Here is a 17,956-nt window from a genome sequence, read left to right on the forward strand (position 1 = left end):
CATGAATTTAGTCAAATTAGATATAACAATGTCATTACTTTAGTAACAATAAATACGAGTTTAGTCGAGTTGGCTATAAAACCTACTCTTTTGTGTTATGTATGTTTCTTTTCTTTCTCCTTTTAGATGTGGGAGAAAATTAAAGAACACTCAAAGAAGCTTAAGTAGGCTCCACAAATACAATCAGATGGAATTTTTCTCAGTGAAGTTTGTAAGGTTTGAGTTTAGTCCTCCATATGCTCATATTGAAAGGTAAAGGTGGTTCGGTATGAGATCCAAAATCGAAAATGGGATCTTGAATCTCAAATTGAAAATTTTCGGGACGGAAATTTGAAGACCAATGCCAAACTAAAATTTTAGTATTCCCAATTTTCAGTATTCCCGAAATATTTTCGATATTTTGGGATGGTTTGGCATTCCCAAATTTCATACAAATTGAAATAGTAATTATTCATACCAAGTTAAATTAACATGCAATCAAAATAAAATATGTAACAAACCTAATATGTTTGACAATTAACAATATAATTTTTTTTGATTTCGTGTTGAAGAAATAGACACATTTGTGAGAGGTTTATACCGGCAGAAGTGACGATAAAGGGCTATGATTACTATTTGTACACCACACCAATTATATTGCTACTAGTACTTAGCAACAATTCAAATGTATAATATATATATATATAATTATTTATTTTCGGTTCGATATGAGATCACCGAAAGATTGAGTAGACAATATTGAATCCTGTACCGAAATTTCAGGATTAGATTGGTATTTCATCCCAAAAATTTCAAGAATTTTGATTTGAAACTTTTTTGGTTTGAAATCGGAATTTTTTTTGTTTGGGTCGAGATTTTCGAGAATTTTTTCCAACCCTTTTCAAAGTTACATTTTCCAACTTCCAACAAACTTTGTGTCCGTATATTTATCTTTTAATAGTGATTTTGGATGTGGTTGGTTGTCCCACTTTCTTTCCATCACATCTGTTAGCAAGTCCACTGTGGGCAATAGACCTGGGGATTGGCAACAATTGCAAGCCGAATGCCCCCTAAAGTCACGCCAGCCCAGTCGGGTAATTGGGCTGAAGGGAGCCCGTGGGAGAGGTCAAGCAGAAGTCTAAGGCTCGAGCGTCTGAGAGGGGAGTTATTAAAGAAGGTTATTATTTACTTGAAGGAATTGAATTGCCTATTACCAAGGGGGTCTTACACACTGAAGTGCTCTAAAGAATTTGTATGCAAAATCTCATTGTCTGTATATTTAAGTGTGCAAGTCAGAATGGTGTTTCTGATTCCGACATTAAACTTTCTTAATGTTAACCTGAAAATTTATGAATCGGAATTTTTCTAAAAAGGTGGAATGAAAATTAGAATTTAGAATTCCTAAATTTTTGAATTTCTGATTCAAAATTTTCTGAACTTATTTCGATAAAAAAAATTATTTTTTAAAGTTATTTGCTAAATATACTGTATTTTATAATTAGCTTTTGTATTTTATTGTTAGTTTTAGATACATTTTGTTTATTGTTTTTACATTATCTGATTATATATATATATATAAATATATTGTTATATTCATTCATTACGAGTGTGTCCACGATATTGTTGGGTTAAGCTACCTAATCATGGAGGCATATGAGTGTACAACAAGGGATCTTTAACAATTAAATAGTTGACGGAGAATACTCTATGATATAAGTAAGAATCTCTCGCCAAAATATATGAATATGATTTAGGAAATACGTTCCAAATCACATTCAAAGTAATCATATTGACAAGAGAATCACATTGGATTACAAATATGAATAAACTATCAACTAAACAATGTGATCAAGAGTAATGATATACAAAAAAACCCAATTGCATTGCTGTCCCAAACTATATAAGGTTCTCCACTTCTTCTGCTTAAACAAGAGTAATGATATACAAAAGAACCCTATTGCATTGCAATCCCAAACTATATAAAGTTCTCCACTTCTTCTGCTTAAATTTGGGCTCCTATTGTCTTGTTAATTGAGAATTAAGTTTATATAAGAACCCCTAAGGTAGCTACTTAGTTGGTAGTTTTGTTAAACGTGTTAAAATGGTCAAAATATGAGTTAAAATGTCATGAGACTCTTATGGGTTTTCTTATGAGTGTTCTTCATGTTCATCATGTTCTTTATGAGTTAGAGAAAGTGTTTGGATTTGATTCACAAAAGTAGTAGTCAACTTGATAGTGTAAGTTTTTGTGGATCATACTACACTATATCACTATACTTTTGAAATATTGAAAGTTTGAATTTTGAGATTTGAAATTCACCAAAATTTTCAGGTTCTTTAACCCTCTGTTTGGATGAAAATATTTAAGATTATTAAGGAATTGTAAAATGACAGAATTTTAATTTCTAAAATTTGTGAATTTTCTTATTTGGTTAACTTGAAAAGCAATGGAATTTGAATACGAAATTTGATATTTTTGAACTCTCACCCATAAAAATTTGGAAATGACACTTATTTCCATATAATTTAAACTTGAAAATTGGTGGTCCCATATTCCAAGTTTTATTTTATGAGGAAATTGTAAATTTCTATTTCTATGAATCCAAATAAGGAAATTGGTGCATGTTAATTTATAAATTCTGACTTTTGTCAAAATTTCAAATTTATTTTTCTCATCTAAATATAGTGTAAGGGTTTAGATTCGTGTAAAACTTCATCAAGTTGTTGAAATACATAATTTAGGTAAATAGGTGTCTCTTTGAGGTGCTGCTGCAAACTAATTTTAGAGCATCTCCACTAATTGGTGGCAAACAAAAGCAAAGGCAACAATGTTGCCGTCTAACCCAAAAAACCCTTTTTAGTAGTCCAATAAACCAAAGGTAAGTGGTGGGCCAGCCACTTTTAGCCCAAGTGTCCAGCCTTCTTAAGCCTAGCCTATTGCCTTTGGGCAAGTTGACATCAATGCACTTTTTAATTTTTATTTATATATATATTTTTTCAGTCAGGTGTGTAGCACACACATCCAGAAAGGAGAGTGGGAGACAAACAGTGCAGCGGTGGGCCACGTTGTAGCAGATAAAATAGAACCCTCCAATGGCTCACTGAAATGGCGAATTGTAAACCATTGGTTTTTTAACGGCAAAAATTTAAAATTATTAACATTGCGCCACGTGGCCCAATATGGTGCGTCTGATTCCAAATCAATTTGATAATCAACGGCTATAATTAATCCAACATTAAAAAATTATAAAAAATAGAAGGGAAAAAAATCAGGAAAATAGAAAAAAATTATAAAAAATTGTAATCTTTTTAATATTTTTGTTCTAGGTTGAATGCTATTAAGAATAAGACTGTTTCGATTTCATAGTTTGGTATATGATTAAGAGAGTTTTTCGTCTTTTTCAAACATAATTATGTTTGTTGTAATACTATGCTTTTACGTACCTTAAAATAATTGATTACGGAAATAATTAATTATTTGTTCCCTTTGGTGTTTGAGTTATTTCTGGATAAAGTCCTTGATTTTCATAGCCTTCTAATTGATTAATGTAGGACTGTATTGGTAATAGCAACAATGACGCGCGATGGTATTAAGTTCAGAACATATCGGTTTCTGGGCCACTTTATGGAGTTATTGTTTAGGGACAAAGTAAAATCCTTTACAGTCGTCAAACCAGAGATAATACGGAAAACCAAATACCTATAAGTTACAAATATTGGTTTGAATTAGAAATTCATATTAGAATTAGTTAAATATGTATTTCATTTCATTATAGTATTCTGGGACGGCGTTTGCAAAAGTGAATGGATATGGACATGCGTACATGATTGGTACCACATGTGGCCAACTTATACGCCTAAGATTAGAGCATGAAAATGGAACGTGAGTAGAAAAAAAAAAAAATTGTTGTGTCGTGGATCTTGTTTGATGCTTTGATCATCTCAAAGATTCACTTTCGTATGATGTAGTGGACTCCATACTGAGCCTTTGGGGGAGATATCTGCTGCATCTTCAATTTCATGCCTAGACAGTGGACTTGTCTATGTGGGATCAAGTTCTGGGGACTCACAGGTATTACATTCATACTTGTATGTTATTATTTCCATTATTTATGAGGTTTTAACTGAATTAAGCACATTGATTCTAATTTTTTTTATTTTTTTGGTATTAAAAGTTAATTTGCAGTACTAGATGTTAACGTCCCATTGTTATGCAAGCACAGCTTGTAGAGCTACATCAAGGGACGGATGCAATTGCTGTATATATAACAATTGTAAAAACCTATGCCAATCTGTGTCGTTATGTTGGGATGGAAGGTCGATGTCGGGTTGTAACTTGCTTGGAGCCCAAAAGGATAGTTCTCTACGCCTAGTTCGAGATCAGATTGAAGTAAAAGAACTGGTTTGTCTTATTTTAGCATTTAATTTCTTTTGGACATCTGCGTTTTGTTCCCACACTGATACAAATTACTTGTTCTTGTCATATGCCTCTGGCTAGGCTTTGTATCGTGGGTTGGGAGACATTGTAGGGATGTGGTCTTATGTCACAATCGATCTGTATGAGTCATACGGTATGACACAGTCCACGTTGTAAGCTGCTACATAGGACAGGCACAAGTTTTTGAAATAGATTCTCAAGGTAACTTAGAAGAATATAAGATAAGAGCTTGGGTTCTGAAGAGATTTCCTTGGCCATAATGCTTTGAAATACCCATTAGGGACGAAATCTCACTCATATTCTCGTAGTAGCTGAGATCAAGGAACTATTTAAGTAGATTGTCGTCTACGAAGTTCTTGGTATTAAGGGTACAAGTCAGTAATACAGTTAGAAATATAGTTAGTAAGTTTTTTAGTATTTGGTGAGAGTAGTTAGGATTTCTCATATAAAAATAGTGTGTGTAATGTTCATTTAGTCAGTCAATACAAATCCTATTTCTCTCTCTAAACTCTCTCTCTCTCTAATATCTCTGTGTTCATCCTTTTGTTCATTATTTCTTCTTAATTTTCCCTTCAATTCCCAAATATTGCAATATAGTTAACATGGTTCAGAGCCACCAGGCTCACGCCATGGATTCTGGTGGTTCCACTTTCCATTATTTTACATCTGTTTTTAGCTTAGTTTCTTTCCAAATTTTCATTAGATGCTAGGATAAGTTTATGGGTGCTTCCGCGATCGTTCTGGGTTGATTTCTTTTCGATCAAATTCATAAGTCTCCCCGTTCCCGATCAAAAGCAAGAGATCGAAAGTTGGAGAAAATTTCAAAACAAAATGGCGGCAGAGCAAATGCAGAGAGTCGCATCTCCACCACCGCAATCGGTTGAGGTGCCGAAGAAGAACAGAATTCACGTCTCCAACACCAAGAAACCGCTCTTCTACGTCAATCTTGCTAAGAGGTTGTTTAGGCCCAAAATAATATTATTGGGCCGAGCTTAGGTTTATGCTTGGCCCAATGCTTTTCGAGAAGTATTATGGGCCATCTAGTTGTCATTAGCCGTCCAATCAGGTCGGTTGAGTCCTATTGTGAGAAGGATTGATTTGGATAAGGGCGAAGAAATTGAATCCTGGTACAACAAGGGGTTTCGGTGTTGGAGGTGTTGAGAACACGAAAATGAATCTGATTCATTATATAGATTGGTTCAGAAACCTATTGAGATTAGGATTGGCCGAATCCTAATCAGATTAGATTAGGGAGTTTTTGTCTGGATACATCTCTGGTTCGGTTAGGCGCAGGTTCGCTGCTATAAATAAAGAGTCGCAAGCAATAGTTAAGGCCTCTCTAATTCAACACACAAACTGCCCTGTGCAAACTCTCGTTCTACGTGAAACCTCTCAACAACCTTGAGATTTTTATTTTCTTTTTTTCGCCAACACATCTTCGGTTTGGATAAACAGCACTGTGAAGGCAATAGGTGAACATCTTCAGTTTGGATAAATAGCACTGTTGCCGTAAAATCAGTCGATTGCGAAGCACCTTTAGTTTGGATAAACAGCACTGCGTCGAGGCCGACTGATTACCTATCCAAGAAGGATTTTCGAGTCCTTATTGACAGAGGTCATCTCATTAGCCTCTCGGCGAAGTGAGGTGTTACAGATTATTAGGCTCAGCATATTGAACGCCGAGTTGTTTTATGATTGGATATTCATAAATAAGTTTTAGAGTTTGGTATTCTGACGGCCGAACCATATTCACCATCAAGACATACATCTCTTTTGAGTACTTTTGTTTGTATAGTCTGGTACCAGTTCGGCATGCTTATACTCTTCCGAATATAATCACTGTGACCAAACCTGGCGTTGGCGATTCGTGAACTTTGCAAGACTAGAAGCCTTGTCTTTAGGCTCTAGAACCCGAAGGCCAAGACGTGTTCTTTCCTTGGCCATAGTCGTGAGGTCATGAAGTCAGTAGCGCGCCCAACGCGACATCAGCACATTTTACTCCCCAACCGAACTTGGCCAACGAGTTGGCACGCCCCACACACAACCAAAGGATGTAGTTAGCTTATTAATTACTCGACCTACATGCCACGTAGGCTTGGTAGTTTTTAGGGTAAACAAAGGTACATAAAACAGTACAATGAGGTTGAGCTCTCTTCACTGGGGATGGCAATCACCACGGTTATCACTATTAATGAAGATTTACTTAAAGATATGAATCTCTCTCTCTTTTTGGCATGATTTTCTATGACTCTTGGAATGTTTGGAGAAATGGAAATTGGAGGAAGTTCTTGCCCATTCCGAGGATTTGGAATCAAGTTTTTCATCACGTACGGATAGCGAGGCCATTCGCAGACCACCATTGGCTGAAATCGGGAAAAACTCAGACAAAATCGAATCCAGAGAAACAAACAGAGGAGGAAGAAACCGTGAGTTAGTGTTTGTTTGTTCAAGATTGCAAATCTTGGGAGCTCTTCAGGTTATGATTATGTGCACTCCAACTGTTTGAAGGAATGGGTCGGTGAATTCTTTGATCTCTACTCTATTCTCTAGTATGGAAGAAAGATCAGACATGGGTGCAGTCCAAGTGTATGTTGAAATGCCCAACTCAAAAGTTTCATGTGAAGGTTATGTTTTCAGTCATTTTTCTCCAAATTCTTGAACAATTAGAATGAATCTTTTTTGGGTTTTTGGTGGTTGTTAAAGGTTTCGACTAATTGCTCCAAACAAGATAGTTCTTTATTCTCTCTAGGTTCTGCATCTTTGATGTTTTGCTACTCGTTTTCTCTCTTGGTTCATGTTTTGAGATTTCATTACCATGCATTTTTCTCGGCAAAATGGTGTCATATTTCTTGCTTATGTCAATTAGAGTATTGGGCACAAAGTTGTTCTGGTTCAAGAAGGACGTTACACCATTATCAAACTAGTTATGGAAGCAATACAGTTTTTTTTGTTTTTTTTTATTTTTTATTTTTTTATTTTTTATTTTTTTTAACTTGGAGTCTAGCTGCAATTTTCTTATTCGGTAGCTCTGCCTGGCTTAGAGTTGTACACAAAGCAGCAAACATACTTTCTTTTGGCTTGGAGCCATCTTTCTTTTGCCTTGAAGCAGCCTGCATTTGAAGATTTATAGAGAGCGTTGGTCACATTATGAAATGGACACATTGCATTGTTGGGCTGAAGATTGACTTGCAGAAATGAATCCCTCTCTCTTTAATGGGTTTGTTTCTTTTTTTTTTTTTTTTTTTTTTTTTTTTCTACGAAATGGTTATTCAGATTATGGTTTGTGCCAAAATGAGAAGTGTAATGTCTGAGAAGATTGTTCAGGTGCTTATTAAGGAGCTTGTGCAATATGTTTTCTTATCTCAGCCTATAATTTTAGAGTCTAACCAACTCATTTGTTATCATGAATCTACAGTAAGTCCGGTTATACGATGAAGTTTGAAGAAGTTGTAAACGGTAAATCCCACGAAGGGTAATTCCGTGATGTGAATAGGTAAATCCAACAAATGGTAGAAGAAGTTGTTAACGGTAAATCCCACGAAAGGTAATCCCATGTTTTGAGTAGGTAAATCCCACGAAGGGTAATCCTACATAGATGTTGATTTTCAATTGTTGAAATTTTGAAGGCCGATGCCATTGTTCAAAGAAGTTGTTTTTTGTAAAATGCATGAAGGGCAATCCCGTGGTGCTATAGTTAAGGCTGATGCCACACTATAGTTTGTTAATTTTCTGTTTTATGTAAATATTAAAGGCCGAAGCCAAGTTGAATGAGATTGTTGACGGTGAATCCCATGAAGGGTAAACCCATAAGAAGTTGTTATCCGGAATGAGGGTGTGCTACGACTACCTTATAGAAGGTTGTCCCTTGAGAAACTCCTATTAGATGTAGAGGACGGGTGTCAATTACAGCTACTGTTATTCTTCCTACAAGGTGACGAGTCCCACAGACATGGAAGAAGATGACAAGTCTCTTCAAAAGCTTACTGGAGGTCATGAGTGCAACCCCACATATATAGATTTAGATGAACATTTCAATGCAGAGTCGGATAATGATTCAGAAAAGCATATCATTTACACAAAGAATTTTAATACTGCAGGTACTCCAGTAAACGAGGCAGAACAATTATGTGCTAGTGGAGATGTCTGGAAGGCAGTTAATGTGCCACATTCTTACTATGATTCAAGGAATGATGCTCAAAAGTGCATAGAAATGATGAATGGGAGATGGTTTGGCGGTAGCAAATACATACAAGTGAGGATGATGGTTTAATTAACCATGCTTCTATCCGGAATCTGGATGAGGATGTTGCACGATCAGGGCAGTTTGGCGCCGAACTTGAAGCTGAATGAGTTTTATATAAACACCCAATAGTTATATTAGTCATATGCAAAATTTGATTGATGTTGATATTGATGAAGCTATTGTGACATGCAATGAGAGGTGGATGAATTCAATCATCTAGAAGGATTCCAAGATTGCAGTTGTTTCAAGTCTGTTATGTTTTTATGGGTTTCATAGTAGTGATTGTAGATGTTCTTCCAATCTCAAACTGGGTTTCCGCAGTTGAGATTGAGGGAGAGTATTAAGGGTACAAGTTAGTAATATAGTTAGCAATATAGTTAGTAAGTTTGTTAGTATTTGGTGAGAGTAGTTAGGATTTCTCTTATAAAAATAGTGTGTGTAATCTTCATTTAGTCAGTCAATACAAATCCTATTTCTCTCTCTAAACTCACTCTCTCTTTTTCTCTCATATCTCTATGTTCATCCTTCTATTCATCCTTTCTTCTTAATTTTCCCTTCAATTCCCAAATATTGCAATTTAGTTAACACTTGGAATCCAAACTCCTCTTGCCATGGTATAATGAACGCCACTCTTCATGGTTAAACCCTTTCCCAATCACCCTTCCAAGTTCGACTGCAGTTTCTAAAAAAATATGTATTTTTCTTCAGGAAGAGAAGTAATGATTCCGATGCAACCATTTTCAGTGATAAAGATGAGCGTCAGGACTTGTTCTTCAACCAAGTCTAGTTTGCACAAGAGCACCATGCCAAAAATGATTAATTATTCGTCAAAAGAAATGGGTCCATTGACTTCAAAATCAGTTGCAGAACTACCATTTTTTCCAAATAGTGAAGACAGCATAGCAACCTTCAGCATAAAGGTAAATGCCTCTGCCAATGGTCGTGAAATCTAATAACCATTTTTCGATGAAATCTCCATCAGTCTGTAGATTAAGGGGAAGTATGATGTTAGGGTGTTCTCGCTCGTACTACTTTACAGGGCCATCATCCCCAAGTTTCCAATTGTATAGTAACATGGAGGTACTCTAGTCAGCACTGCTTACGGTTGCTAGCAGTTGACCCTTGTAGGCATTCAAAGAACAAACCGCACCTTTGGTTTGCTTATTACAAATCAGATCTCTCTTCTCAGAATGAGAGAAGGCCCGAGGTAAATTCCCTTGCCAATGAACACAGAATCTGATACCCAATCTAGCTCAGGTCTTCCCTTGTTCTGAGAAAAGAGAAGACATGATTTGTAATGAGGAAACCAAGTGTGCAGTTTATTTAGTGAATGCACGCAATGGCCAACTGCTAGCAACCCGTGAGCAGTGCCAACTAGAGTACCTCCACGTTGTTATCTAATTTTCGAAACTTGGGGATGATGTCGCTGTAAGGTTGGAGTCTAAATGGGAACGCTGTGACACCGTACTTCCCCGTGATCTACAGACTAATGGAGATTTCATCACTAAGGCAAAATGCTTATCAGATTCCATGTCCATTGGCGGGGCATATACCTTGATTCTGAAGGTTGTTATGCTGTCTTTACTGTTCAGAGAAATGATAGCTTTGCAACTGAAGTCTGTGCATCCATTTACCTTGATGAAATAATTAGTCGTGTTCGGCATGGTTCTCTTGTCAAACTAGACTCGGTTGAGTAACAAGTTCCGACGCTCATATCTTTATCACTGAAAATGGTTCCATGGGAATCATTACTTCTCCTTTAGATACATATTTTGAGAAGCTGCAGTCAAACTTGAGAAGGGTGATTGAGAGAGGGTTAACCATGAAGGGTGGTGTTCGTTGTAATATGGCAAGAGGAGTTTGGATGCCAAAAACTTCGTAGACGGCAACCTATTAAATCGTTACTTGATCTTAGCTACTAGAAGATGGGTAAGATTTTGTCGCCATTGGGTGTTTCAGAGGACGAGCGGCACAATAGAGTGGTCCAGTTAGACGACCCTTCAATCAACAAATTGGGATATAACCTTCCCAAATATTTAGACTTTTGAGTTTTTGACCAAAGAAAAACAATTTTTGTGTTACATATGATCGCATTGCATTGACTTTTATGTATTTAGTCTTTTAACCTTTCATTGAGTTTTATTTATTACGGCTTTAACCTTTCAAATTCTTTTTTCCAACTCCTTAGCACCATTGGATGGCAGTTGATTTGATTATTTAAACGGCTCTTATGGTTTACCAAAAATTTTCTTGAATTAGAGCGAACTGCAGAGAAAAGAGGGAATTCTGGCCTTTTGCAAAATCTGAGATGAGATGGACTCTCTCTTTAAGAGAGGGGACATAGTTTTGGAGAAATTTTTCTATGTACCCAAGTCATAAAACAAGTGAAGGGAAACTGTAAATTATATTTCTTCCTCCACTTGTATTATGACATGTGGTGTACCGACTCAATTAGGCCGTAATTATGTCATCCTGGATAACACATATTTAGACAAGTTTGAATGAAGAACAGGAAAGGTGTACATTTTACCTGAATGTGAGTACAAGAAAGCCATTAGTTGCAATTGCAGAAAAGCAGCTTCTGTATTGCCATATATCTGCCATCCTCTACAAGGTTTGTAGCCGGTTATGAATTTAGTTGTGTAAGTTAATTGTTTCTCCCACTATCTATTGAATTTAATTAAATATTGTTTGTTTTCTATACATGTAGGGGTTCGCAGTGCTGATGAAAGGAAATTGTATTGAGGACCTGCAAAGGATGTAGTCTTTTCACAAGAGTGAATGCCTTTGAATCACCAGTACAAGCTCTTAGCTCATACACCCAGAGGGTGGTGAAGAGAATTATCATGGGTGAAGATGAATAAATGGTTGCCTCACTCGTCGTGAGATTGAAGTTTTTTGTTGACAACATATGGAAAGAAAGCTTTGTCAAGAATTTGGATACGGGCGAAAACCATTGAGAATCTGCAGGCCAAACTACTGGAAGAGGGGACTGTTTCTGATGGGCTAATGTTGGTGCAGGAAGGAGGGGGTGAAAAGCCTGGACCAGTGCGCATGGAGCCATGGCTGGTGGTGGTGGTGGTCTTAGTGAGTGGCGCTCAGAAGAATTGTTACCTGACATTTAACTAGTATTATGTCAAACCCACATCATACAAGTTTTTTTTTTCCATGAATGATCTAGTTTGTTTAAATGCACGTAAATGCACGGATGATGAATGTAGAGATTGAATCCTGGTCAAAACTACTAGATGTTATCTCATTAAGTAGTGCAGTGGCTAAACCGTGGTTTAACCAATTTCATTTAGCACTTCATTTAATCTAAAGCAAATTTACATGTGCTAAGATCACATTAGCCTTACTTTCATTTGAAGACACTTGATGAACCTTGTAGAAAATCACTCTCTAATTTTTCGAGAGATAGATGTGCCCTTCCTTATTGGTATCGTGACTATTCAAATCTTCGGAAAGAGACACTAATTCGTATGAATCTATTAATACCATGTAGAGTTTGTGATTCTATGGCTACACCTGACTGATCACCAAACACGATCAATCGATCACTTAAGACAGAAACTTGATGTTTTATTTTCTGAGCATAATTGATCGGTGATCAAACATGGTCTATCAATCATCACATACCAAGTCTTTCTAACTTGATTCCGAGACAAATTGAACTCAACCATCTATTTTTTAGGTTTTTCCTCAAAGATTGTCTCTTCTGAAAATCACTCAAATCCAAAACTGTTTGATAATTGGATTTAATGCTAGTTATTTTAGTGTTTACGTCCGTTATCTTCTCTGCTTGTCTTAATGGTTTTGAATTTGTTTATTTTTTATTTTTTGCAAGAATGATCTATGAATAAAGAAGTGAAATATAACCAATTTAGATTAGGGAGTTTTAACGAAACACTCCCGGTACTGTTTACTTTTAACGAAAAACCACATTTTTACCTTTTCCTGATACTATTAACTACACATTTATATGTCCTTTTTCATTAAAACAAAAAAAAATTGAACTTTTCGTTAATTTTCCTTTTAGATTATCGAGTGGACACTAAGCAAGTGTGTCAAAATGTGGCCCCTGATCCTAACTATTTATGTGAGACCTTAGGAATTTATTATATAAAGGAGTTAGAATTCTTGGAAAAGTATGTTTAGATTATTTATGGAAAAGGTGTTTATACGAAGGTAGTGGATATCATTCATATAGGCCTTATATTGAGTATTTGTTAGAGGACTACACGATTTAAAAGTTAGTTAATTTTTGGCAGAGTTGATCTCTACATGGTACCTTATAAACAGATAATCCAAGTTATCATATAACAAGAAGAGTTGATAAAATAGAACGAGAAGGTCCAAACAAGACGGTAATAACAACAGGACAAGTACGCATGCAGAACAGGAAGCAAAAAAGCCTGTGAAAAATTCCTCCATCCACCATATTCTGTTTGGGGTTGAAAGACATTCAGCACTTTTTTTTTTCTGCTCCTAAAAATCCTCCTTGTCTTTCTTGCATTATGTTGTTATTATTATTATTATATAGCATTATATCTATTGTATCAACCTTCCTCTCGTCCTGCTCTGCAGTTCTGCTGCCCGCTTGATATAATAGTAAGCGTCCTCTAAATGCTAACATTAAATAAATAAGGACTGTTCTTTGAATGCCATGGAGAAGACAAACCAGAAAGCTACTTCCGGCAACACTCAACATCTAGACACAAATGATATCCTAGTAAGCAAAGAAGCCGTCTTCCTTGTTCTCATTTCTTATTTTTCGCATACGATGATGTGTATTTTTCTGCTCGTAAAGCTCCTCTTGTCTTTCTTAATTAAACAAAGGATAGATTGAATTGAATAATTTATTACGATTAAAATTAACAATAAAAAAGAAAATAAAATAAACTCTTAACAAAAAGAATTTAAGAAACGATGGGAGCCTAAGATTATGAAGCCACCAACAACAATCATATTTACTTTTTCTAGAGCCAACTACTATCAAATTATCATGTCAATGTTAAAAGTTGTTCTTTCTAATGTATAAATTAATCCGTGGTCATGCATCAACTCTTGTATCTGTACATGATAATTATCCAACTGGTTAGGCATACAATTAAATACATAAAGACCCATTAAGCGTAGAAGAGTCATGTCAACCAAGCAGGGCTAGCTTGATATTGGTCATGCTCACTAGTTTATCTACTCATCTTAATCTTAGTTCCAATAAATGTAATTGACTGGTCATCCTCTTAGATTTATGTAAATATCTAGATGCAAAATGCCTAAGGGTAATCAGACATTAGAAATCCGAACCTGGAATAAAACAAGCACAAAGATTAAGAATATAACATGAGACATAATTGAATAATAATTAACAAAGTACTTCGCAAATATTCATGTCATGACTTCATGATCAACCTTAGAAAATAACTTAGTTACACATAAAAATAAAAATAAAAGAAAAATACAATCCATGGCAAGGCACGCCCCTAAGCTCTTCTTCACAAATTGCGTAGATGGTGAATGCTAGTATGGTGTGGCAGTGATGTGGGTTGGGGGGGGGGGGAGGAGGGATTATGTAAAGAGAGCTTAGGATGCCTTATTTGTACTAGAAAAACCTTACAAAGTCTGGAACAACACTCTCTTAAACAAAACAAACTCCTAAACAATTAATGACGCAAACTAGGAAAGAACCCTTCTTGGCTTGGGAAACATGTCATATGTCTTGCACGCCAGTTTTGAGGTCAATTTATCTTCTAAAAAATTCTGTAAAATATGAGAAACATAGCTTTATGTCTTATCTTTCCAAGCATACATCACACACCACCAGGCAAAATCAAGAAAGGCTCCATTCATTGTTAGATAAATTAGAATACAGAGACAAATTATCAATGTGTGTGGTATGAATGAATTAGAATAGCTTCACAAGATTGAGACAACTTTAATGGAACATAGATTATTGTTCCTAACAAGATTTGCTTGATTGGCCTACCAAGTACTAACCTCAACGTTTAAGTATTTGTTGAAATTTTTGGTAAATAGAAAGGTGATGGTGAGGCACCCGAAGAAAGTCCACGACATTGAGCGAAGATCTTCACTGTACTCGGAGTTACATGGATACATCGAGCGAACAACTTGATTACTTGAAGTAGCGGATAGCTAGTTCAAGTGTCTTTTCAACGGTTTCATACAAAGAATAAAAATGTGTGGAGAGAAAGAGCAAAAACTTATAAGTTTTTCAAAGAGTAAATTGTAGCAATGCTCCATCAACTAAAAATCCATTACTATTGGTCACTCAACTCATCAAAACATACAGCTATAGTCCCTCAACTAAAAATCCATTACTATTAGTCCCTCAACTTTAATCCAACTGGAGAAATGATCCCTCAACTTTAACCCAATTGGAGCAATGGTCCCTCAACTTTAACCTAATTGTAGCAATGGTCATTCCAACATAACTCATTTTGACAAAATTCTGACGAAATTGACGAAAATGACCATAGCTACACATTTTGATAAGTTGAGGGATCTTAATTGTAGTAATGGTCCTTCCAACATAACTTATTTTGACAAAATTCTGACGAAGTTGACGAAAAGACCACATCTACACATTTTGGTGAGTTGAGAGACCAATGGTAATGAATTTTTAGTTGAGGACCATTGCTCTAATTTGATTAAAGTTGAGGGATCATTGCTACAATTTACTCTTTTTCAAAAGAGGCAAAAGTCTTTATACTCGTTTTAGGGGCAATTTCCAAAGTTTCCCACCCAAATCATGCTGTAAAGATTCCTTTAACCAACTTATAAAAATATAAGGGTTAATTTGAATTTACAACCATGAAGTTTCTTGGTTTTCAACATTTCATATATCAAGCTTTTTTTTTCCAAGTTTGGTACCAAAATTCATAATTCTAGGACACTTTCATACATCTGTTAAGTTTTCTGTTAAAATGGCCGTTAACTTGTGACGTGGCTCTTACGTGACCAATGATAGGGTGCCATGTGTCAATCTGGCCCTACATGAACATTAAAAAATTAAAAATTAAAAATAAAATTACAATCTGGCCCCACATGAGACCCCCAAGGTTTGAATCCTGGATATGATGTACACTGGTCACATAAGTACATTTCTTCAGTAACCAATTCATTGATCTGGAGATAATTTAAGCAAATAAGCATAAAGAATAATCACGAAAATGGCTATCACAAATGGTTACCACAAATAGCACCAATACAGATTTATTAAAAAAACATAGACGAAACTAGGTCTGGCAAATAGGTCGTGTCTGTCGTGTTCGTGTAACACTTATTGTTTTAAATGGGTCGTGTCGTGTCACACCCGTTATCTTAACGGGTCCTTAGCTGGTCAGGTCACTTTACCCAACGGGTAAAGTGACCCAACCCGTTATGACCCGCTATGACCAGTTAAGAAAAATGTATTTTTTTTTCTTAAATTTGCTGGGTAAAGTGACCCAACCCGTTATGACCCGCTATGACCAGTTAAGAAAAATGTATTTTTTTTTCTTAAATTTGCACATACCACACATTGCCACATAAATATTACTTCAAAACATTAAAAGACATTTGTCGTTTAAGTACTACATCTACACTTGAAAATAAGAGCCTAATAAACAAATATCCATACACTACTAGTCTATTACAAAATATTAAATGTGCAAGGATATGCAAAATGAAAGAGTTTTTGTTTTCAAGGTTGTGAAGCCTTCCTCAAAAGTTTAAACCTTGCCAATGGAACTCAAAGCTTGCATGTTATTCCTTTTACAAAATCCTCAATTTTCATCGATCATCATGACATAAGACTTTGTGGTATCCACTAGTGTAAATATTTTAAACTGAAGATCGAATTCATTCATTGTATTCATATAGGGTCAAGAAGTGTAGCAGTAAAAAATCATCAAAATCAAAGTTAAAATAACCGTTAAATCGTGATTTTTCGTTGATAACCGTTGAAAAGTTTTGTCTCGTTACTTGATCTCTGAATGTTTGTTTTTTGTGATTTTTGGTGTATCCGATCTTGAAGCATATACAAACAAGTTTGACGGTTGGATCGTTGAAATTATTTTCATAGAATCCGTATCCCATCAAAACGATAGATTCACTAACACTTGGACTTTATTTATACTTTCATTAAGTATAACATAAGATTTTGTGGTATCCATTAGGGTAAATATTTTAAATTGAAGATCAAATTCATTCACTGTATTTATATAGGGTCAAGGAGTGTAGCCGTAAAAAAACATCAAAATCGGAGTTAAAATAACCGTTAAATCGTGATTTTTCATTGATACCGTCAAAAAGTTTTGTCCCATTACTTGATCTCTGGATGTTTTCTTTTTGGCAATTTTTGGCGTATACGATTTCGAAGTATATACAAACAAGTTTGACGGTTGAATCGTTGAAACCAGTTTCGTAGACTGCGTATCCCATCAAAATAATAGATTTACTAACACTTAAGAGTTATTTATACTTTCATTAAGTATAACATAAGATTTTGTGGTATTCACTAATGTAAATATTTTAAATGGAAGATCGAGTTCATTCATTGTATTCGTATAGGGTCAAGGAGTGTAGCGGTAAAAAATCATCAAAATCGGAGTTAAAATAATCGTTAAATCTTGATTTTTCATTGATAACTGTCGAAAAGTTTTGTCCCGTTACTTGATCTTTGAATGTTTTTTTTTGCGAATTTTTGCTGATGCGATCTAGATGCATATACAAACAAGTTTGACGGTTGGATTGTTCAAATTAGTTTTGTAGAATTTGTATCCCATCAAGTTCAATGTTGTGTGTGTGTCTATATATATATATATATTTATTTATTTATTAAGTAGATTTAAATTTATTTATTTTGTACGTATAACACTTAAGAAATTGAATGGTATGTATATTTCAGCTGATCTAGTGGTCACCAATTTTTAATATTTAATTAAATATATATATATGTAATTATTATAGTTTTTAGGGGTATAAAATTGTTAAATTAATATATATAATTATTATAATATTTTTTTTAGGGTTATAAAATTATAAAATTAATATTTTGCTTATCATGTATCGGGTTACCTACGTGTATACCCGAACTAACCCATTATCTTAACAGGTGCTTATTAGGTTACCTGATAACGACCCGATTCGTTATCGTGTCGACCCGAACACTTGTTAATTTCGTATCGTGTCGTGTTCGATTATCGGATCGTGTCAAGAATTTCCAGGTCTAGACGCAACCAACCTATATACAAGGACACACGCTGTATCATCGCTAACAAGTTAGACTATGC

The sequence above is a fragment of the Pyrus communis genome, chromosome 2 (assembly GCF_041283825.1).
Source record: "Pyrus communis isolate YQ-2024b chromosome 2, ASM4128382v1, whole genome shotgun sequence".
Lineage (NCBI taxonomy): Eukaryota > Viridiplantae > Streptophyta > Magnoliopsida > Rosales > Rosaceae > Pyrus > Pyrus communis.